This window comes from Grammomys surdaster, unplaced genomic scaffold, assembly GCF_004785775.1.
Source record: "Grammomys surdaster isolate TR1022 unplaced genomic scaffold, NIH_TR_1.0 127, whole genome shotgun sequence".
NCBI lineage: Eukaryota > Metazoa > Chordata > Mammalia > Rodentia > Muridae > Grammomys > Grammomys surdaster.
This window is the reverse complement of record NW_021604585.1, coordinates 4,989,982-5,014,692: the sequence shown is the minus strand read 5'-3', so window position 1 is coordinate 5,014,692 and position 24,711 is coordinate 4,989,982. Positions and strand designations below refer to the sequence as shown.

At 42.5% G+C, this 24,711-nt stretch overlaps 1 protein-coding gene across 1 annotated transcript in view; it reads left to right on the top strand.

Moving 5' to 3' along the window:
* The window catches only part of Ppp2r5e (protein phosphatase 2 regulatory subunit B'epsilon), a 145,013-nt gene that overhangs the window by 10,861 nt on the left and 109,441 nt on the right, over positions 1-24,711 (top strand). The gene's annotated exons all lie outside the window — the stretch shown is intronic.

Sequence of the window (24,711 nt, the reverse complement as noted above, 5' to 3'; positions counted from 1 at the left end):
AATTTAAAAACCTTTGAAAGTGGATTGAGCAAAACCAGACTTCAAAATAGTTACTATTGAAAAGAGACATGTTTAAGTAAAAATAATTAAAACCTTTTGTCTTGATACTGGAATTTCATGTTTATTTTTCTCACTGGATGACCAGATGGTAGGGATGGTGATCCAACATTTATGCAGCCTTGCCCTTCTCAGGCTCCCAGCTGGACGTGTTCTCAGCTGGTGGGTTGACTGCTTTTGTCTATTTGCTGTTGGTAGTTTAAGGTCATCAGAGTATCTGCATTGGAAATTGCCACGTGATGTAATTTTGAGGGAGCCGTTGCCTTGGGGTCTCATCTTGGTTTTCCTTATTTTCTTCATTACCACCTTCTTCAGGCTGTCTTTGGCATGGATGGCCCCTACAGAATTGCAGACTGTTCTCCTTTGTATATTCCATCTCTCTGGTTTATTTGTTCTCCTGCAGCCTGTTGTCAGTTTTCCCCATCAATTCTCCTACACAAGAGGCTTGGGATCCTGTGGTAGAGAGTCACGGAGGAGGTGTCTCTGCATACAGTAAGGTGGGAACCTTCTTCTCGATTCTTTTGGGGGAGTTCCCTCATTCTCTTTCCTACTTTCATCATTCTAGTGCTTCTTCTGGAACCTTGTGCATGGGTCTACTCTTCAGTGAGGTTACTGACTTGAACTGGACATGCGTGAGGGCCTGTAAGATTTGCTACATGGACATCTTCCCACTCTCCATCAGTGATGTGAAACGCTAGTGCTGGTGTGGCCTGATTATTTTCTTGAGGTTATTCTTCTGGACTGGCAGTATGGTAGATACATATCTGAAGCCAAAAAGGAAGCCTTAGCTTCATTCTGTTGATGAATGCTACATATCTTCTTAAAAGCATTTGGTCCTAAAAACTTGTGACCCGGCCAGCAGGTGCTACTAACATGAGGCTACCAAGCCTGTGCTGCTCCCTGTGCTGCTCCCTGTGCTGCTGCTGTCTGTGGTGTCATGTTCCCTGTGAGCACTGCTGAGGGCTGGGGCTGGTGGCTGCTAGGTTTTGGTCTTTTGCTCACAGTTGGATGGTGGTAAATGGCTGTCTCTGAGATGTGGCTGTGGTAGGGTTGGTTGTTCAGGGCTCTCTGGTCTACTCTTGATTCTGATGGAACTCTGTGTAACTTTCATTCTTCCAAAATTGTACTACTAGCCTGCTGTTGACCAGAAGTCCAAACATAAATAGTTGATTACCATACATTTTTATGAGATGTATGGGTTATATACTGTGATGAAAAGGACATGAGAAATGTCGGAGACCATAGTTTACTGCCTGTTGTAATTAACTAGAAAGATGGACTACTTATGTAGATGTCACACAGCTTTAAGCAGATACTGGCAACTCTTGAGTTCACAGCAGGAGCAGTAGGAGGTGCATATGAAATTATAGTAATGAAGTATGGACTGTGGCTAATTTTATGTAGTTAGGATTTAATAATGGGCTTTCTCTCTAAATACAAGGTCTTATTATGCCAGGTCTTTTTTTTTTTTAAATCCTGACTGGCCTTGAACTTGTGATCCATCATCCTCTTCAGCTTCTTCAGTAATTGGGATTATGCTTGCACTACTGCATTTGGTTTAAGTACTGTATTTTTATGTGCCTTTACATTTCTCTAGTTGAGAATGGCATCATGTGTAATTTGTGCTTATGTTTCCAAATTTTGACAAGTGTTAGGATTGTATAGGATTTATGTATGTTTTATAGTAGCGAGTGATAAAGTAGATGATGCTGTATTATATATTTTATGCACTCCTGACAGTTTTCCTTAAGTCTTGGTATCTCTAGGCTATATTTGTTTGTTTGTTTGTTTTTTCCCTATTTTTAAAATGTTACAAATTGCTGGGCGGTGGTGGCGCACGCCTTTAATCCCAGCACTTGGGAGGCAGAGGCAGGCGAATTTCTTAGTTCGAGGCCAGCCTGGTCTACAGAGTGAGTTCCAGGACAGCCAGGGCTACACAGAGAAACCCCGTCTCGAAAAACCAAAACCAAAAAAAAAAAAAAAAAAGTTACAAATTTCTCCCCATTCCTTAAACCATTCTCCATGTAAAGTGGACATGTGTAGCTTAAATCTGTATTCTTCAAGGGATAGCTGTATCTGAATATCTTGAAGATTTGACCTAAGTCTAAACATGAATTTCTTTTGTTTTATTTATAACTTATAAATATAGCATATTAGGAAGCTCAGATAATAGTTAGAGAATGCATGTATTTTGACTGCAGCCCAAATGTTGCGTAAGGTCAGGTGGAATTTCCAGTTGTAGATTTTGTAGCAGTTTGAGTTTGAGAATGTCTTGTTATGGGTATTCACTCCCAGTTCTTCACTTGCAAGTTCCATCTAGCTGGGACCTTGTGCACTGTGCACAGTTTCAAAAGCTTCCTAGAATGGCAAAGTTCCCTTGTGTAGATTTTTATTTTGAAGGAGAGAATTCGTTGCTTTTGCCAGGTTCTCACAGACTCCCTTCAGTTCTTGCTCCTTCTCATTAGACAAATGCCTCAGCTTAGACTGGCGTGTTGAGAGCTATCCTTGGTATTTTGTTTTTGAGTATTGTGTTAGTGACGTGCGTGTTTATGTGTGAAACATTTTAAACTACAAAAAGAATTAATAATTGCATGAGTCTTTCTATGATGTCACCAAGACAGGTCATATAAATACTGAAGTACCGGTGAATGTGAGCCGGTTCCTTTATACATAGAACTTTTCCTTGTCTGCTTATCATTCTTCAAGTTTTAACTCAAATGAGACCTCTTTCAAGTTTCTTACCCTGTCTTCTCCCCCTTTTCCGTTCTCCTGTAGCTCAGGCTGGCTTCAAGCTTCTTATGTAGTTGAAGATGACCTTGAATTTCTTATCTATACCTTTTAAATGCTGGAATTGTCTATTTTTTGGCAGGCTCCTGTAGTTGTGGCTAGCCCTGAACTTGTGTTGGCCCTGTAGCCTCAGCCTGCTGGGATTGCTGCTGAGAGACACCATGGCCACCATCCACCTTCCAATTCCTTTATTTCTCCCCTTCTCCCGCCTTTTTTCTCCTCAAGACAAGGCTTCTCTGTGTATCCTTGGCTGTCCTGGAACTCACTTTGTAGACCTGGCTGACCTCGGACTCACAGGGATCCGCCTGCCTCAGCCTCCTGAGTGCTGGGATTAAAGGTGAGCACTGCTGTGGGCTTCCTAATATGTCTTATGATCAGAACATTGATCTTTGTTACCTGTTTGTTGTCTGTCTTCTTTCATGATTGAAATGTAATTTTTGTTGTAGACTACTCTTTTCTATCAATTGCTGTTAAGAGAGAGACTTATGCATAGCTGACCAAATTCAGTGACTGATTCTTAGTAATAGTGAACACTGATAGTTAATGCATTGGTTGACGATTTGCTTGATAAGTAATAGTAAGATTGGTACTTATTTTTTCTTCTGAGATAGTGAAGTTAAAAAAAAAAAGCTGGTTTTAATACAAGATAAGATTTGATGCAAATTTTATTTTATTCTTGATACCAACTTCTAAACCTATTTGATGGAACCTTTTAGATTTTAAAAAAGGATTTATTTTACTTTTTGTATATAAGTGTTTTGCCTACCTGTATGCATGTGCACCATGTGTTTGTGTTTGGTGCCCGTGGAGATCAGAAGATGGTCCTTCATTCTGTGGAACTGGAGTTAGAGATGGCTGTGAGCTGCCATGTGGGTGCTGCGAACTGAACCTGGGTCCTCTGCATCAGTTCTTAACCATTGAACCATCCTTCTAGCCTTGAAACCTTTTTATTACTAGTTTAGCTTTTGCTGTTATTTTGTTTGTTTTTGTGAGACAGGGTTAAAGGCATGGGCCACTATGCTGGTAACCCCTTTCTATTTTTAAAGGATCAAATTTGAGTGGTTATTTGAAATCCTGCACATGACTTTGTGCTGTGTTAATCTAAATGTTTCAGGGCGAGAAAAGAATCCATGTCTTATGGAGGAAGAAGGGAAGTGCCTCTCATATGTGCCAGACATAGAGGGCTGTTGCTGGTTCATTACTTTGTTCTGCAGAAGCGCTAACGAAGGTACAAAGAGGCTGGTTTTTGGTGGTCTGAGACTGGCTGTAGATTGATCAGATCACCAGACTTCCTTCGTCTGGCTTGTGGAGAACATTCGTATCCAAGTATTATGATGGGCTTTTGAAGTGATGCTCATATGGTCAGATTTCCTCATTCATAAAATGTCTATTTTCTATTCATAATGACATCATTAGAAATTAAATTTTTAGGTGGATTTCTGAGTTCGAGGCCAGTCTGGTCTACAGAGTGAGTTCCAGGACAGCCAGGGCTACACAGAGAAACCCTGTCTTGAAAAAACAAAAAAAAAACAAAAAAACAAACAAAACAAACAAACAAACAAAACAAAAACAAACAACCAAGAAATTAAATTTTTTAGTGCTTGTTTTGATCAGTAAAAATTTTGGATGATTTTTAAGAAAAGGCCTAGGATAGTTCTTAGGTTTGAGCTCTTAGGTTTGTAAAGTTATCCCTTCCAATTAAGATTTTGTTTCAATATTTTATAATTGAAGATTTTTTCCCTTCAGAATTATGGGATCTTATTTTCATGTTACAGTAGAACTAAGCATGTAGTGAAGAACCTTTCCTGAAAACATGTAATTTGTGTGCTTTACTTAAGTTAGTGAGAGGCTTCAATTCAGTAAGATTGTAGGTATGGCTGTGACATGCACTTGGAAACCTTGGGTCTATGCACCTTTTCTACTTTGAAATGGGAAAGTAATAGGACCTACCTGATAAGAGTCACGTTAAATGCCCAGAAGTATTTGGTTTAGGCAGGGCCGGGCATACTGTAGAAATTGAAGACTATTAATGGTTATAATTAATAACCATTAATGGTTACAGAAAAACTGCGCAATGGGAAGTACTTATCCCTTTAATACGTTACATTTAAGGATGGAAACAGTGGAGCAGGCAGAGCTGTGAGGGTTAGGCCTAAGAGCAGAATGGAGCTGGTTCTGATGGGGTCATTGTTACTAATGCAGTGTCACACAGACTGCTTGTGAGGATCAGCACCTAGAGTGGGTCAGAGTTACCTTCAGTAATTCCATTTATAGACAGGTAGAAGGCAAAATTATTGATGAGTACATGAATTTTAGTAGTTATTTGTCTACCAGGTCAGGTTCTCAAACTTACCTTGGTAGTTGCTTATTCTAATAGGTAAAATAGAACTTGCTTTGTATTTGGACTGTTAGCTGAATCTACAGACATGTGAGTACACAAGCACAGGCCTTTAGGAAGAGGGGGTACTTGAAGAATCGAACATCTACAAAGTTATCTTTGCACTCCTCTGTCTCTGGCCCATCTACCAGCTTGCACTTGGCTGGAATACTGCTTTGTTTTCAACTTGTTACTTAGAGGAGTGAGGGACTGTGTGTGTGTTGGGAGCCGAGGTTTCCCAGGCTCCAATACCTTCTCTGTTACAGCCATTAATAAATGAAGCCAGGTCAGGCCTGGGGCTAATGTAAGACATTGCTTGTACTGTGTTGGGATGGTATACTGAGTGAGCCATCCTACTCCTGACTTGAAGAACTTTGAAAGGTTTAAGGGGATTATAGGGAGCAGGAAGAGCAGGACTTGGCCAGCTTTAGGACCTTAGAGTGGTGGGGAATGGCCTAGGTCAGGAATCCAGGAGTTGGAAGAAGGCCAAGTAGGAAGCCAAGGTGAGTTACTCTGTTTCAGAGAAGGTGTGCCAGCCACAGAAGGAAGGCTTGGCACACTAGGAGTGGCTTGCTAGAACACTCTACTTTGCTTCCTTTGGGGAACAAGCTTATTGTAAGAAACAGCTTGGGTTCAAGTCTAGATGGTCATTTAGTTTGCTGAACTAAATTATTTGGCACTTGGAATTGAATTTTTGTAGAACAGGATTCATTTTTCAATGTTTTCAGGGCTGACCTTTTGGCACTAGACAACCAATTGTCTCTTCCCCTGGGAAGATCACCTCTCCTCTTTCAGCTTTCCTCAGTTTCTTCCACTTCTTTGTGTAGGGTTGAGGCCTCCTGGATTAGTTAGTGCCAAAAAAAAATCATTGTGCTTTTTCCAGGGCACAGTGACACATTCTTGTAAGTAATTCTAGCACTTGAGGATGAGGCCAAATCAGGAGGTCAAGGCCAATCTTTGCTACATAGTGAATTCTTGTCCATCCTGGACTACATGACATGAGACTCTCAAAAGTGAAAGGATAAGTGGCTGGAGAGATGGCTCAGGGGTTAAGCACACTTGCTGTTCTTGGAGAGGATCTAAGTTTGGTTCCCAGCATCCACATTGTCTTACAGTCACCTGTAAGGACAGCTGTAGGGATCTGGTGTTCTTTGCTGGCCTCTGCAGTAAATAAAAGAAGTTCACCTTGATCTGTCCTGTCAACATGAATGTTAGAGTACATTTGTTCACATCCTTTTTAATTAATTAGACTTTTAATTCTTTCTTTCTTTAGTGTTTTGGCGGAGTTTGTGTTCCACACCATGTGTAGGGAGGTGAGAGGTCAGCGGTGCAGAGCTAGGCTTCTCTCTCCACCTTTATGTTGGCTTGAACTCAGGCTATTAGGCTGGCAAGTACTCTTCCTGCTGAGCCTTCTCATTGGCTTTCTTTTGTTTGCTTCTTGAGATGTTTTACTCTATATCCCAGTCTGGCCTGGAACTCACAGACTTAGTGCTGGGTGTACCACCATGCCTGACTGTTGTGTCCTATGGCTTTTAGTGCTCACCTTCCAGTTTGGGGTTGTGCTGGCTAGTTCTGGCAACCTGACACAAGCTAGAGTCATCTGGGAAGAGGGAACCTCAATTGAGAAAAATACCTCCATCAGATGGTCCTGTAGGTAAGTCTGTGAGGATTGATGTGAGAGGACCCAGTCACTGTGGGCACTGCCGCATCTGGGCGGGTGGCCCTGGGTTGTATAAGAAAGCAGATTGAGCAAGTCATGAAGAGTAAGCCCGCAAGCATGTTCTTCCATGGGCTCTGCTTCAGCTCCTTCCTCCCAGTTCGAGCCTTGAGTTTCTGCCCTGACTTCCTTTGCTCAGTGATGGATTAGATAGAACCTGTAAGCCAAGTCAACTCTTTCTGTCTTCACAGGTTGCTTTTGGTTATGATGTTTTATCCCAGCAACAGGAAGCAAGCTAGGATAGGGTCTAATCTTTAGGTTATTGATACCTCTAAGACTGTACTTTTTGAAGTGCCGTGATGGAACCTAGTATCTTACATTTTTGCCAGGTAATCACCCTGCCCTGGTGCTTTACTACTGTCTTGGTATCATCATGTTCTCAGAGTCATTAAAAACTCATCCTACAAACCCATCCAAAAGTACTGCTGTTTGTAATGCTGGCTTATCACTTAGAACTAATATGTGATAGGCTTCCGGACAGGACATAACCATAGTACTTGCATGCCCACTGCACATGTTATCTGTGTATGACCTGTACAAGATTGGGCTTATCAACATTCCATTGTATGTGGGGAGGAGCACATGAGGGTCCCTACCCCTCTCTAGTGGATTATGGGGAGTTAGTGGTTGCTGGGAGAGGCATGGCATTTTCTTTATGTTGAAGCCACTGATAAAGTTGCCCAAGCTTCAGTAAATATGCCCCACTGATGTTCATGCAAACAACCAAAACTAAACTAAGTGAGTCGCACTCCAACACAAAGGAGCTCAAAGTGGGAATAGGGCTTGTTGGGAAGAAAAAAGGTGTCTTTAGTCTTTGTTCATATGTGTCTCCATCTGTGAGTGTTCATGTGTGTATCCATATGTTTGTCTGTGAGTGCAGGGTGTGTGCTTGCCATGTATTGATGCGAAGGTCAGAAGACAACCTCAGGTGCTGGTCCTTGCTTTTCATCTTGAGTCAGAATTTCTCGTTCACTGCTGTGTAGGTCAGGCTACCTGGCCTGTGAGCTTCTGGAACTTGTCTCCATCTCTTACCTCATATGTGAGCACCTTGGATCCGAACTCAGGTCCTCAAGTTTTCACAGCAGGCTTTTTTTCTGATTGTCTGAGACAGGTTATCTCTGAAGCCCTGGCTGTCCCAGCACGTCTGAGTGGACCAGTCTAGTCTTAATTCATAGAAATCAAAGGTGTGTGCCACCACACCTCGCCCACATAGCAGGCTTATAAACCACTGATCTGACTTTCCAGCCCAGAAAACAGGATCCAGTGAGAGAGGATGACAAGAAAGGGCAATGGGGTGAAATGACAAATTTATTATATACATGAAAGAAACTGTAAAGACGTGAAAAAGAAATGAATAATATGTAGGCTGTTTTAAGAAAGCTTAAATATACCTTAGTCAAAAGCAAGTTAAGATGAAGATTTAAAACTCAATAGCCTCAAATTGGGAAACAGTTGAACTTCGGGAGAGCCATCTGTAACTTTTCCAGTGTGTAGATAGATCTCTAATGTAGCACTTGGTTCGAGACAGGGTTTCTCTGTGTAGCCCTGGCTGTCCTGGAACTCACTCTGTAGACCAGGCTAGCCTCGAACTCTCGAACTCAGAAATCCACCTGCCTCTGCCTCCCAAGTGCTGGGATTAAAGGTGTGCGCCACCACCGCCCAGCGACTCAGAGTTCTTTAAGACTATTGAATGGAGCTATACTGTATTGTATTTAGATGAGGATTTGGTGTTGTTACAGATAGTTCAGCTAAAGTGGAATTTATATAAGGTTTCCTGGTTTAGTGGAGGATTCTTGGGATGGGATGCTTTAGACACTTTAAGAGTATTTAATATCCTTACACACTTTGTTTACTTGTTGTGTGCATACATGTGCCGTGGAGATGACAGCTTGTAGGGGCAAATCTCTCTCTCTTCACTGTGTGTGTTCTGGTGATTTCGGTGCTCAGGCTTGGTGGTGTGTGCTTTTACCCACTAAATCATTCTGCTTGTCCTACATACTTTGTCTTAGGAGTGCTGGATTATATTTACACTCTTGAATTAAGGTGAGCTTTCTTTGAAGCAGGTTTAAAAAGTTTTGTCATGATAACCTGCTTGTCATGTTGCCACGGATGGAGTCTAAGTAGTGACCTCACTTAACTCATTTCTTTCAGAGACCTCACCTTCTCATTAAAATACTTTAGTGGACTGTAGAATTTAACTCACTCATTTAAATTTTTTTGATGGACCAGACATTGTCGTAGAAATGCAGCAGTAAGCAAAACAGAGTGGGTCTTTGCTCTTGCAAGGGATCTGTAATGATTAGTTCCAACAGAACTCTGATAGTGATGAGTTCTGTTGGAAAACAAAGGAGCTTCTTGGAGGAAGTAAGGCTTCTGCTGAGATCTAAAGATAGAGGTAGATTGATGAGATTCTTTTTCTTTGAAAAAGGATCTCATAACTTATTATGATGCAGAAGCTGGCCTTGAACTCCTGATCCTCCTGCTTCCACTCCCAACTGCTGGGATTATAGTCATATATTTACACACCTGGCTGAGATTTGTCTTCTGAAAACATCATTAGGACCAGAAATCACATTGGTGAAATTATTAAAGTTGTAGGAGCCAAATCATCTAGACTACAGTTTGTCTTTTTTCTCAGGGTAGTTGTATGCCCACAGAGTACAATTCACCTGTAGAACCTTCTCTCCAGACGGAAGCATAATGTTTTCCTTCACTTTTGTTCTTGTGTAATGTGTGTGTGTGTGTGTGTGTGTGTGGTGTGTGTGGTGTGTGTGTGTGTGTAGTTGGTTGATGGGACGTTCAGTAACAAAATGGAATATTTCTTTGAAATGGCCTTATTGTTAGAGTGGAAATTTATTAAAATCTATTTTCTCCTTTTTTAAAATGGCACAGGAGATCGCACCTATGGACTTGCATGTGGTAGGTAGTTACTCTACCTCTGCGCTACATCCTTAGTCTAGAGTTGGGGTTTAAACAGTTGTCATCGTAACATTGTATTTGTCATTTTTTATGCTCTTGAGGTTTTTTTTTTGAAAACTAGTCAGTTAATAATTGTTTGCTTTTTAAAAGTATTGCAATTTTCAATTGGAAAACATAAATAAGTCATGTCTTTCTAAAATTAAATCCAATCTATAGTTTTAATTTTATGCTGTTTTGATGTTCTCAGATGCTAGCTACCAAGTCTTTATAGTATATGCTCTTAGGTTTCATGTGGTTGTTTAATAGCTTTGTTTTGTGTTTGTGAAAGGGTCTTGTTCTGGGCTGTCCTCAGACTTATTTCTGGCAATTTTCCAACTTCAGCTTCTCAAGCCCTGAACTATTGACAAAAGCTACCACACTGCCTTCACAGCTTTTAATTCACTGTTTGATGAGCCACTTCTTGGAAATGATGGACATGATACAGTAATTAAACTGGAAGGCAAAGGTTTAGAGGATTAGAACTAGACTTACTTTTTGTTTTAAGAACTAGAATTCCTGTTAGCATCTGCCTTAATGAGGGTTTCCATTGCTGCAGTAAAACGCCATGATCAAAAAAGAAGTGGAGGAGAAAGAGACTCAAGCACAGCAGAAACCTGGAAGCAGGAGGCCATGGAGAGGTGCTGCTTACTGGCTTGCTCCTCATGGCTTGCTCAGCCTGCATTCTTAGAGAACCCAGGAGCACCAGCCCAGGGATGGCACCCCCACCCAATGAGCTGGGCTCTCCCCATCTATCACTCATTAAGAAAATGCCTTATATACTTGTTTACAGCCTGGTCTTGTAGAGGCATTTTCTCAATTGAGGTTCCCTCCTCTCAGATGACTAGCTTATGTCAAGATGAAATAAAACCAGCCTGAGCAGCATCCACAGAAATGTATTCAGTGAGACCGTAAGTAGCAGTAAACCACAGTGAGGCAAGGCGATAAACGTTTGTGCTTTAGTTAAGATTATTATGCAGATTAGAAATATATAATTGAAAGATTTCAAATATGACAGTTTGAATATAAGTTAACTGAATTCGTCCTGTCACTTGCTGTTTAACATCTTCCTGTCCTAGCTGGGTGGCACATGCCTTTAATCCCAGCACTTGGGAATCCAGGCAGACAGATTTCTGTATCTTCTGGGCTATCCTGGTCTATATAGAGAGTTCCAGGGTAGCTAAGGATACATAGTGAGACCCTGTTTCCTTACTTCCCCAAGTTTTTTTCTTTCTGTTATAACAAAAATTATCAAGACTTTTCTGTATATAGTTTGTATTTGAGTGCTTTCCTGCTGGAAACAGAACCGGGTTTGTGACACTTTACCCAAGGCAAAGAGATCATTTACCTGAAGAGTCTAACCAGGTAAATAAAAGGACCAGGGAGCTTTTGGAGCTTTTGATAACAGTGTCTAACTGACCACTTTTGTGCTTAAATGGTTAGTGGATTTCAGAGTGATTATAGTCATTTTCCAACAGCATACCTGGGTGTGTGACTCTATACTTGATAATAATCTATTTTTAAATCAATTAGTTCAAATAATCTTTAAAGCTTCATTTACTTTACATCATACCTAGAGTAGTTATCTGTCTCTCTTGGTCAGGTAGTCGTGAAGTTTTGTCTGATTCATTTGGAGAAGGTTAGTGGTTAATACCTTCCCCCAGAGTACCGTCAGTTGTGAGGACTGTTGCGAGTTAGTGTAGCTTACACTAGAAATACTGAGGAATGCTATATGGAAAGGCTGTAGTTATATATAGTATGCATTGTATAGAAATCGTAGCTGTTAGTGGTTTTGTTACCACTTATTTTATAGCTGTTTCTTACCTGATCTTACGACTTGGTTCTCAGTTGGGTTTTGTGAATAGTATCTTTTTGTGTGCTGTGTTCAGAAATGTGAGTGTTTGCTTTTCAAAATCTATTTAGTCTTATTGACTACATCAGGTAAAATGATAAATCACTATATAACCTTTGCTTAGTGTGCTTTACAAAGCAGCTAACAAGGAGTTTTGGGTAGCATTTGAAAGCTGTCAAAATGAGTAGGTGACTGAACCTAAGGAGTAGTCTAGCCAAGTGTGAGCTCCCTGTGTTAGACAGATGTTACAGCTTTGCGTTCACCTGTCTTCTCCAGCTGGCATGGCAAGTTGGAGTGGGCGGAGACTGGGGAATTAGATGTGTGTCATGACACTGGTTATCATCATTGTGAAATGTCAGGGGGCACTGTTGGTGGTTGCCAGTTATAGTTAAGTGGTTAGTGGGTGCTACCTGGATAGAAAGGAAATAGCTGTTATCCTAACAGTTTATGTTAAGTAGGAACATAAGCCACTTTCAAAAAAGTTTTTAGGAGTTGTACAAAAGTATCTTTGTAGCAGGTGGCCTAGAATATGTATTTTAAACTTTTTCATCATCTGTGAATTTTTACTTAGAGCTATTTTTATGAGAAAGTAGGATTTGAGCACATTGTAATTTTGATTAGCGTTGAAACCTGAATTTAGTTGAATGTACGTAGATGTTTTTTCTTCCCTCTGAAAAGTTGCGGTTATTACAGTGTCCACTTGTAATGAGAATTATAAAATGAACTTGTCCTTGACCTGCCTTCAGTTCCTGCCAAGCTGAGAAAAGGCATTCATCTTTGTTCATTTTGTCTTTCTCTTGGACAAATGACCACAAAGCCTGCTTGCCCACCTGTGAGGTGGTGGAGCATCCACCTTGCAGGACTCTTGTAAGGGGGATGTGTGTAGAATCCCTTTAATAGAACTGACAGCCGGGAGGGGTTGGTAATGGACAGTTGTCATGGTTATGTCCTCGAGGTCACGGTCAAGGCCACTCTTGCCAGTGTTTGTTGGTATCTGGGAAGGATCCCCGCTCCGTCCTTGCTGAGGCAGAAAAGCAGTTTCTCCTGTGAGTGCATCAATGCTGGTTTTCTTTGTATACATTCATTCCTGTAGTGCCTCACAGTGCCTGCTGGAGGTGTGCCATAAGCTCACCTGTCTCTTTAAAGACAGGGTTTACTGTTAAGATCTACTCTGGGTAGCCTGAGCGGTGATGTTTTGGCAGAGCGCAGTCTCTGAAAGGCCCCTGATTCTTAAAGGTTGCCAAGCACCGTGTAAGGTCCTGGGTCTAAGTTTCCTTTTCTGGTTTTGCTATCCATCTCTTCATGTGTATCTGAGGCTGACATGTGGGAGATGTGGGATAAGCACTTATTGAATGAGTGTGGCAATGCATATATATCAAGATTTGTGTGTCTTTACTAGCTAACATTTATTTGCTTTCCCTGAGGAGCAGATACAGTACACACGCTTTGAGTAACCTCATTGCAGCCTGAGCAATAAAACCAATTGCATTTTCTGTCACGTTTGTGCCTTAGGCTGGGCACAGATTTGATGTTCCCCAGAATTGCTGCTGGGACTAACCTGAAACCTTTCAGCTCCTTTCCCTGAAGTGTGCTAGAGGAGAATGGGAATGGGAGGGACCAGGGCTGTAAGGCACCGGCTTCATGTGGTCTCTTGGGTCCATGTGAGTGGAAGGGGATCGATCCTGAGGGAGAGTGGTATTCTGTTCCTCCTCTCTCTCCCCTTTTTTGAGACAGGGTCTCTCTCCAGGGACAATCCTGGCTTTCTTGGAACTCTGTATGTAGATCAGGGCGGCCTAGAAATCATAGAGAACTTTCTGTCTCTTGCTAGGATTAAATGTGAGTGCCACCATGAAGCTTGGCTTCCCTTTTCCTATTCTGGCTTCTCAGTTGCACCATAAAAGTTGAGACTCTAAAAGGTTCCACTCTTTTATGAGTAAGCATTTGTCTGCACATCTGTATATGCACACATGTGTACCTGGTACCTGGTGTCCACAGAGGTCAGAAGAAAGCATTGGAGCTCCTAGAAGTACAGTTGCAGATGGTTTGTGAACTGCCACGTGGGTGCTGGGAATTGAACCCAGGTCCTTTGCAAGAACAGCCAGTGCTTTTAATCCCAGCTCAGAAAATTTTAAAAACTGCTTTTCGTGTTGTTTTGGTTTTTCGAGACAGGGTTTCTCTGTGTAGCCCTGGCTGTCCTGGAACTCACTCTGTAGACCAGGCTACCTTTGAACTCAGAAATCCACCTGCCTCTGCCTCCCAAGTGTTGGGATTAAAGGTGTGTGCCACCACTGTCTGGCAAAAACTGCTTTTCATTTTAGATTTAAACAGATGCAGTTAAAAAGGAAAAGTTTGAGTTTGCAATTATAGGAATCCTTTCTTCTGTCTCCTGCCTCCTGCTGATGCATAAGCAGTACACTTTTTAATATATAGGAAGAGTTTTAAGTGATCTCTGCCTTCTTTCTGTTGTATAAGATTAGGTAGAAGGATTTGATGGGGTTTCACATTTTTTTGGTTGCTTAATTTTTTTCTTTGATATTTATTTTTAGTTTTATTTGTTTGGGTATTTTCTTTGCATGTGTGTCTGGTACAAAATGTGCATGAAGTACCTGAAGAAACCATAAGAGGTATGTTATTCTGCTGGAACTGGAGCTATAGAGCTGGATGTGCTGGGAACTTAACCCAGGTCCTTTGGAAGAACAGTTAGTGCTTTTAACCTCTCTGAGTCACTCTCTGGTCCCTTCTTCCCCATTTTGAGAGAGGCTCTGCTCTATCCCAGACTAGCTTGGAATTTGCCACTCTGTAGGCCAGGTTGGTTTTGAACACACCCAATACTGCCTCATTTTTCCTACATGTAGTCCCCATGGATAGGCGTAAGTTGCCATGCTCAGGAGGTTTTCCTGTATTTTTGGGTAACAGAGACATTGGTTATATTTTTAAAAGGTTGTACAACATTTAGGGAGATTTTCTTTAACTAGGAAATTCATTTTCAAAGCTCTTTACTTTCTGGAAGCTTGACTTCATAAGCTTCAGTGTGTCATTGTGCTCTGCACCTGGAGGTGACGGTATGTGTGTGAGCAGACTGTGAAGGGCCGTCCTTTGCAGAGTGTGCCTGCAGAAGCGATGCGCTTGGAATCTGGCTCTAGGGATTTTCCTTTGTCCTGGAACCCACTTTCATATGTCAGATAAACTGCTCTCTGAACTTTGATGGCTACTTTCATTCAACCATCCAAACAATTCCTGTTTTGGTTCCAAAAAGGCAGTTTTCTCCCAGCCATTAAATAGCTAGGTTTTCTTTTTGTCTGTTCTTTGTTATTAGAGGGAGAGTGGGGTCTTTTGCGATGTTGGCTTCTCTTTGGTGATAATGGGTGAGCTGTTTTAGAAACTAACCCATTCTAATACTGCTTTAATGCAGTATTTTACCATTAGGTCATTGCAGGGTTTGGAAATGGATGGCAGTCTTCACAGGCTTATGCTTGTGGCATGTTCTGGTTAGCAGAAAATGTGGTGCACTGGGCACAGCAGGCACCAAAAGATCCTTGCTGAGGACTGTGATGCAGTCCAACAGCTTCACATGGAAGGAGGCTCTACATGGTGCATGATGATGGCGTGGAAGAGTATGTTTTGTTCTGTGGGCTGGAGCTCAAACCCAGCTGGCAGGCGAGAACTCCAGTGCAGAGCACCCTTCCAGCCCCCCAAGACAGATGAACATATTCACACGCATGCGTTCTCACATGTGAATGGGCTCTCCCTCCCCCAAGGCATATGTGTAAAGCTGTAAGTGTGCCCTTGTTCAGCTTTGAAAAGAGAGCTGGTCTGAAGGAAACAGTAACCGTGCTCATCTTCGGAGAGTGGGGACAGAAGGGTTCCCAGGTTAGTGGACACTGTTGGTCTTCTTAAGGAGTTGCCGTCTCCTTCAGTCCTTCTGTTAACTCTTCCACTGGGGTCCCAGACCTCCATCCAATGCTTGGCTGTGAGTATCTGCATCTGTCTTAGCTGCTAGGTAGAGTCTTTCACAGACAGCTAAGCTGTCTGCAAGCACAACATAGCATCATTAATAGTGTCAGAGTACCTGCCCATGGGAGGGATCCCAAGTTAGGCTAGTCACTGGTTATCCATTCCTTCAGTCTTTGCTCCATTTTTGTCCCTGCATTTCTTCTAGACAGAAATTTGGGGTTGAAAGATCCCTGGGAGCTCCCAGAGACTGAGCCACTAACCAAAGAGCATACACAGGCTGGTCCAAGGCCCTCCACTCCAGCACATATGTAGCGGAGAGCTGCCTGGTCTGGCCTCGGTGGGAGTGGATGCACCTAATCCTGTAGAGACTTGATGCCCCAGTGTGTGGGGTATACCTGGGGGGAACACCCTCTCAGAGTTGAAGGGGGTAGGGGGTAACATTTGGGATGTAAATAATTAATAAAAAGGGTTCCCTTTTTATCTTGACACTAAAATATTAATTAAAATGTAGTGTAGTAATATACCTTAGATCTGACTGGTTTCTAGCTGATAGGAAGCAGACAAACAGTAGGGCTAAAAATGGTATCTATGTGCGTTGATGGTATCTAGCAATCATGCTAGGTCTTTGTAGCTACTCTCCCGTGAGACATAACATGACAATTCAGTAGAGTTAAGTGCTTAGTTCTGTTGTAGAGGTTGTGTGTTTAGTCCCATCTTTTCCATCCTGCAAACACCTGTCACCCATCTACTCATCTGGCTGTGTCAGCTGAGTACAGAGTGAAGCCTGTTTGGTATAATTGCTTCCTTTTCCATAAGACTTTAGCTGACTATCCCTCTAGACAATAAAGTTAGAGAAGCATTATCTGTTTATTACTGTTATTAGTTTGAGATAGAATCTCACTGTAACTTGCTCTGAAGACCAGGCTGGCCCCGAGCTTCCAAAGATCTCCCCTCGCCTGTCTCTTATAGGCTAGGATTACAGGCATGTGCCACCATGCCCATCTGAGAGGCATTACTTTTGGTGTTCACTGGGAGGGCAAATTACTTAGTTATTTTCAGAAATGGTGTGGAACATTGAAAAAATAAATTCTTTTAGTGTGAAAATTTTGATTCCCCTTGCTTCTTGAGATTCTTCTGTTAATGATTTTACTTCATAAAGTGCTCAATTCTGCCACCCTTGAGTGAACTGAGCAGTGATTGGAGCATTATGCAGCTTTGCATTTCTCATTGTGTCAGTAACACCATTGCCATCGGTGCGGGCTTACTTTGCTCTTGCAGCTTGGTGTTTGTCTGGTGCTTAGTGGTTTGCATTAGGTTGGAGCATGTTGAGTTTTTGTGAACAAATACTTCAAAACATGGTTTAAAATGGCATTTATTCCTTTAGCTCTCCATTCAGGGGCTTGGCAGTTGGGGCTGGGCCAGCTGTGCGGTGTTCTTGTTCCCTCTCGATCCCTCCTGCATTATCAGTCATCTGGCAGTTGAGAGTCTTGCCCAAATATCTGAAATACCAAATATGGGAGGGTGACTGTTGTCCAACTGTGACTACAGGCATTCCTGGGTCTTGAGAGTTACCTTGTCCAGTTGATGAGCCTAGTCTTTCCCACTTGGTAGACTGTGTGTAGCATGAGATGGCTGTACACATGCTTAAACACTTTGCATGTTTTTGCATGTATCATGTTTGGCATTGTCTTTGGACCAAAGTAAGCTGCAAGGGCTTTGGAATTCAAGGGTGAAAAAGGACGCCTTTTGCAGGGGGAGTTCTGTATTGTAATGGCCTGAATTCAAGCAGCGAATGATACTGTCCTTCTCCATCCATGAAGGAATATTGATGGGTTCAGTCTTGTGCAGGTAGCCACAGCTGCTGTGAGTTCATGAGTTCAACAGCCATATTATGTCCAGAAGACAGTGTGAAGCAATATTTTAATTGGATGACTTTTCTTGATAAATGTTTATCTTCATAGGTTTGGACATGTAATCATTATATGCCTCTAGCTGATGTAAGTGTGTGGATGTGCATCTGTTGTGTGTTTTAGAGAAGGTGGCTCATGGGCAGACGCTCTTAAGTCAGACTTGCAGTAACGCCTTCTTGGACTTGTCACATTCCCACAGGCTCCTAAGTCACCTTTTCTTGTCTGTGTGCCAACTCGCCTAGGTCACACCGGGCAAGACTTCTTCTGGGCTCTAGCTAGCTTAAGCACACAGTACTGGCTTTTAAATGTAATTTGTTTCTCAAATCACTTCCTCATTGCTGCCTGTCAGGTTTCAAGTCTGAATTCTGTTAGTTCCCAGGCAATTACCACTTGCAGGCATGTGCTTATAATATATAGCCAGAGTCTCATTTGAAATAACAAGAGAGGATGAGAATGAATAAGAAGAAGGCCATCTTGATCTTGTGACATACCCAAATTACAGAATACTAAAACATAAAGACATTTATTTGTATTTTTTCATTTTTTTTTTTAAGATTTATTTATTTATTTTATTTATGAGTACACTGTCGCTGTCTTCCGACACACCAGAATAGGGCATCCAATCTCATTACGGATGGTTGTGAGCCACCATGTGGTTGCTGGGACTTGAACTCAGGACCTCTGGAAGAGCAGTCAGTGCTCTTAACCGCTGAGCCATCTCTCCAGCCCGTATTTTTTCATTTTTGAGACAAGGTCATGCTGTGTATCCCAGGTTAGTCTTGAACAAACTATATAGTCAGGCTAGTCTTAAAATCAAAGCAATCCTTTTGCCTCATTGCCCCAAGTGTTGAGATTATAGACATATTACTATGTCTAGCCAATGTTGTGTGTGTGTGTGCGTGTGCGTGTGCGTGTGTGTGGTTTATTTCTGTGTACTCACTAGTGGCTAGAGGTTCATGACAGGCTGTTTTCCTTAGTTGCTTTTTCATATTTTTTGAAGCAGCATCTGTCACTGTAACTGGAGTTTACTGACTAGACTAGCTGGTTAGTAGGTTTCTTGAATGTCTCTCCTCCTTGGCAATGGAGAAATTTTTGAATTTTAAAGTTAAATTTGTTTGGTAAAACTAGAATATAATGAACCATGTAAACCACTGTAACAGAACTGTTCACAGTGGGATGATTTAAAGATTTTAGGCAGTATCCATGTAAGTCAGTGGAACAGTTATTTGTTTGAGAATTGGAAGGCTAATCTATAAAGAAGCAGAGGAATTTTTTTCTTTAGCTCTTTGATTTGGAAACACTGCTGATTTTATACTACATTTCTTTAATATGTAAGTATATGCAATTGTGAAGATGCATATTAAATTCTTCTTGATGAGAGCCACATTCAAGTCTGAAGTGTAACTTTCAAAGAGCTGAGACCTGCTTTTGTTGCTTGCTTGCTTCCTTGCCATTCTAGTATCCCTCTCTGTAGAAGACTCCTGTCCAGAGGTGAGTGTGTGGATGGCGACTCTGTTGTGTTGTTTCAAGGGTGGGTTTGAAAGCTGAGAACAAAAACTGGAGAATGTTCAAGACATTTGCCGATAAGGACAACAGGAACCAGCAGCATTCTACATTCCTTATTACAGGGTGAGCGAGCGCTAAGACCCAGTGTACTTTCCAGGGCAGACAAGCCAGGCTCTACTCTGGTGCCATTATGATTTAGTGATCTTAGAGAAGTTAGTTGGCCCTTCTTTGTGCCTGGTAGTAAAAAGGGGAGTGTTCAGAAGGCTCCAGTTATAGAGTGGTCATAAGGAATAAGTGAAGGGATACTTATTTGCAAAAGGTCTGGAAGGAAGAAGAATGCACTACAAACAATATAACTAGCACCACAGTGCAGTGGCAGCACCTCTGGGCTATAGAAGTGCTCAGTCATGATGGCCACAAACTGGATCAAAACTCTGAGATAGATATGGGTCTTAGTAAGCTTCCATATAGAGAGCAGTGAGCTGTGGAGACAAGCCCCTGGACTTTGGTAGCCAAGGTTAAGCAGCTTTTAGAACCATGGCAGCAGCATGCTGCTATACAGGGATTACAGATATAGTACTGGCCATCAGAAACTCATGTGCAGATTAAGGTTAAAGTTCTGGGCCCAGGGCTGTATCCACTGTCCCTCCAGCAGGCACTTCTGAGTTGGACGCTTGACAGTTGGCTCCTGTACTCATAGTTCAGAGGGACAGTGTTTAAGACCAGTCTGCTAGTTGATAGGTAGTGATGTGGGGAAGATGGATCCAGGGTGGATAATGAGGCTGTGTTGGGATTTTGGGATCTATGAGGTGAAGTTCTAGGCTGTCCATTAGCATTTTTGGCACTTAATGGTTGCAGTCCTGATAATAACTGGGTATTGTAGTAGATCTCATTGTCTGTGGTCATAGGAAGAAAGGATTTGTGGCCTGGTAAAACAGGCAGTGCCCTAGACCCATCAGAGCTTTCTTGGATGTATGAGGGTCTTAGGTGTCATGGGCTCCAGATAGTCCGCAGCTGGCTGCTCTTGACCCCGTTTGTACAGCTCGTGTGGTTGGTTGCAGGATGCACATGACGGTAGCTATGGAGAAGCTGACCCTGTGATCTGACAGCTTCACTAAGTCTACTTTGCCATAGTCATGTGCCTCAGGATGGGGAAATTGATGGCCTGTGTGCAGTTGATGACATGGTTGAAGCCAGCATAGAAACCATAGAGAATTGTCATCATGGACTCCTCAGCTTCCTGAGTCATGTGACCAGAACAATGCCATTTCTTGAGCATGGTGGATGAGAGCGGTGGAGTGGGAAGGCCTGCAGCCCAGGGTGCTGTCTGGGAAAACTCCTTGCCTTCTTCTTGGTATTCTTGGTACTGCCAATGCTCTGGGGGTTCTGAAGTCCAGGCATGCAGATGAGGTGCAGGGTAGCTGATGTCTAGAGGAGCATGTTTTCTTAATAATTAGGATGTGATGACTCCACAAGGGCTTCAGGGGGCAGTGCCGAGCAGTCTCAGGTGACTCTTCGAGCCCTAGGGCGGTGCTTCTCAACCTTCCTCACGCTGCGACCCTTTAATACCGTTCCTCATGTTGTGGTGACTCCCAGCCAGAAATTATTTTAGTTGCTACTCCATAACTGCAATTTTGCTACTGTTGTGAATCCTAATGTAAATATGTTTGCAGGTGGTCATAGGCGACCCCTGCGAAAGGGTGGTTTGGATACGCTTGCCTCAGGGAATGGCACTATTAGTAGATGTGGTCTTGCTGTAGAAAGTGTGCCATTGTGGACGTAGGCTTTAAGACCCTTGTCCTAGCTGCCTGGAAGCCAGTCTTCTAGCGGCCTTCAGACGAAGATGAAGATCTCAGCTCCTCCTGCACCACACCTGCCTGGACGCTGAATCTCTGAACATAAGCCAGTCCCAATGAAATGTTGTCCTTCTAAGAGTTGCCTTGGTCATGGTGTCTGTTCACAGCAGTAAACCTAAGACAGGGTGGTTGTAGTAGGAAGCAGAGAGATCATGTTTTTAGCCACAAACAGCAGAGAACAAACGAAGTGGGGCAGGCTCTAAACTTTCACTACCAGGGATGTCACTTCTCCAGCAAAGCTCCACCTCAGAAAGGTTCCATAACCTCCACAAATAGTACCACCAACTGGTGACCAAGTGTCCAGATGCCTGAGAGTACAGGGACAGTTTTCATTCAAACCACCGCACTTGGTAACGAGGCCCAGAACTCTGTGTTTAAGGGGGGCAGTGGTGAGAAATGGGGTAGACTGAGTGCTTGCAGGCTTGAGCAAGGACAACCTGGAGCTACTCAAGGTAGGATTCTTCAAAGGAGAGTACTCTAGAGCGGTGGGAGCATGCAGTTCTCCATGTTAAGTCCTCAGATGGACTTAACTGAGCTGCTGGAGTGCCCCTAGGCACAAGAGACTCATGCCACAGTAATCCTGTTGCTTGAAGATTTATTTTTATTTAGAAAATTCAGAGACTTCTGAATTTCCTAATATAGTGCAGATTGAGTATCCTTTAATTCAGAATGCTTGGGCCTAGATTTAATATTTTTTTGGAGTTCTGGTATGCTCCCTTCCCTGATTCTGGAATATTTGTATATACATAATGAGATACTTGAGGGTGGGACTTGAGTCTAAACAGGAAGTCCATGTGTGTTATACATTCACCTTACATGCACAAAAATTTTCATATACATACACCTTATATGCACAAATGATATTTTTTGTGCCCTTGCTTTTGATTAATAACTGACATAAGATTGTACAGAATTCAGTATTTAATAAACAGTCATCTTGGCGTGCAGAGACTTGACTTCCATTGTCCAGGGTAGGGGCACATGTGTGTAATCCTAGAATTCAGGAGACTTAGTGCTATGTAGTGAAACCTGTTTTACAAAAACCCTTGGACTTTCAAGTTAGATTCTCAACCTGTAGCTTCTTTTCATTCTAAGACCTGATGTGTTCAATAACACCTCCCCCCCCTCATTGTCCCAGCAGGAGGTGCTTTCATTTGTCCTCTGGCTTTTGAAAGTATTCCTGCAGGTAACTGGCCAACAGGAAAGAGCCTGTGGAGGGGAAGTGGAGCTCCTTGCTTCTTTGTAATGCATTGGGGACTTTTTGAAAGCCTGTGGTAGCCCTGCAGTGCCCACTGCTTGCTCCTCTGAGCTGCTGAGACATTTCCTCCCTAGCCGGCAGTGAGACACTTGAAACAGGAAGTGATGGTGTCTGTAGACTAGTGCTGTCCTGGAGTGGGCAGTGTTTCCTTCCGGCCACTCCTTCTGCACCTTTCTCATCCTCTAGCGTTCATTGTCTGAAGTAGCCAACCCTTTGTGTGCGGTGGTGTGTGTGTGTGTCTGTGTGTCTGTGCCTGTGCGCTTGCTTGTGACAGAGAGAAAGAGAGAGGGAGGGAGAGGGGAGAGGGAGAGAGGGGACAGCTTGAGGAAGTTGATTCTTTTCTTTTACTCTGTGGGTCCTGGGAATCCAACTCAGGATATTAGGCTTCGCAGTAAGCACCTTTACTTGCTGAGCCATCTTGTAGGCCTCCAGCTGGTTTTTATTTTAACATTCTTTAGTTTTAACTTTATTAGCACACAATTTCTATTTCAAGTATGTTCTCTGTTCAGAGTATTCACAGGATTGTACAGCCATCACAACTACTCAAATTGAAAACATTTCATCTCTTCTAAAATTCTATATATAGTCTCCTGCTATCTCCATCACTGCCACTCCAAACAGTAGCTTTGCCTGTTGCGCATGTGACACAGGCTTAGTAATGTAAAATAGTTTTTTTGTGTGTGTGATTGACTTATTTCACTTAGCACTGTAAATTCAAGGTTCTCCCATGTACCAGTTTTCATTCCTTTTTATGGTTGAGTAATAGTCCATTGTAGCACTTTTTTTTTTTTAATTTAGTAACAGTTGGTGTCTTAGTTAGGGTTTTACTGCTGTGAACAGACACCACAATCAAGGCAACTCTCATTAGGACAACATTTAATTGGGGCTGGCTTACAGGTTCAGAGTTTCAGTCCATTATCATCAAGGCGGGAGAGTATAGCAGTGCTCAGGCAGGCATGGTGCAGGAGGAGCTGAGAGTTCTACATCTTCATCTGAAGGCTGTCAGCAGAAGACTGACTTCCAGGCAGCTAGGATGAGGGTCTTAAAGCCCACACTCACAGTGACACACCTACTCCAACAAGGCCACACCTCCAAATAGTACCACTCCACGGGCCAAGCATATTCAAAACCATGACAGTTGGTCAATATTTGTTTCTACTTTTTGACTATTATGAGGAATTCTGTTAGGAACATTCATACTTAAGCTTTTAGGTACATAGTTTCAGTTTTGGAGAGTAAATACCTAGAAATGGAATTCCTGGGTAGCCCTTTGAGGACCTGCGGGACAGGTCAAATCTGCTATACTACCTGACATTACTACTAGGAATATATGGGGTTCTATCTCTACATTCTCACTAATCCTTTCTAGCCGTTGTGTTGGGATAACTAGGATACTAGGATAACTGAGGATACTGAGCATCTTCTCATGTGTTTCTTGGTTACCTGTATCACCTGGGTATCTTGGAAGAAATATCTGTTCTGATCTTACGTGTTTGTGGGTTATTGTATTTATTCACAAGGGCCAGGACTCTTCTTATGTTTGGCTATAGGGCCCTGATAAGAGTAGACTTTTGTAGGTATTTTCTTTCATTTATCAGGCTGCCCATTTGGGCTTTTAATTTTGCTGATTTTTTTTCTCACTTTTTTTTTTTTTAACATTTTTAACTGTTGTAGAATGCTGGCTAAGAATCAGAATACCTTATATCATGGTTACTGATTTTTTATTAATTTTTGATGGTTTCATATATTTTTGTAAGGAATTTTATTGTTTTCACATACATTCCCTTCTTCATCCTCCACTGTCTCCTGGTAGAACCAAGTCCACTTCCTACTTTAATGTCTTCTTTTTGTGTGTGGCTGCTGCTGAGTTTAATTGATCTTCTTGCCAGAGCATGGGTGGGAGGTCGAAGAGCAAAGGCAACTAGTTTATCAGTGGCTACACCCCTGAAGACTCGACACAGTTAACAACTGTTAATTGTAAGTACTCCTGTAGGGAGGCATGGGCCACTCGTGGGCCTCTCAGCCATCCATGATGGAATGGTGGTGGGCCCAGTCTTGTGTAGGACTTCAGATAGCCACAGCTGAAGTGACTTCATGATGCAATGGCACAAGTGTGCTTCTCGTCTCCCCATCTTCTGGCTCTGTAGCATCTTCCCATCCCATCCTGCTTGATGTTCCCTGAGCCCTGGAGTGGGCTGATCATTCTGCGCTCACTTATTCTGGGCACTTGGGTAGTTGGCGGTTGTACTGTAATCCATGTCTGTAGCCGGAAGCCCCTTTGATGAAGGCCTACTGCAGCACTAATCTCAAACAGCGATTTTTGAAGTGGACCCTGATGGTTCGTACTGATCACCAGCTCAGCCAGATCTGGATTCACTTCAGTGGCAAGCCTGGATAGACTAGATTAGATTAGTTGAGGCAAAAAAGAGCCACCCGAAGCATGGTGGAAGCATGGTGGAAGCATGGTGGAAGCATGGTGGAA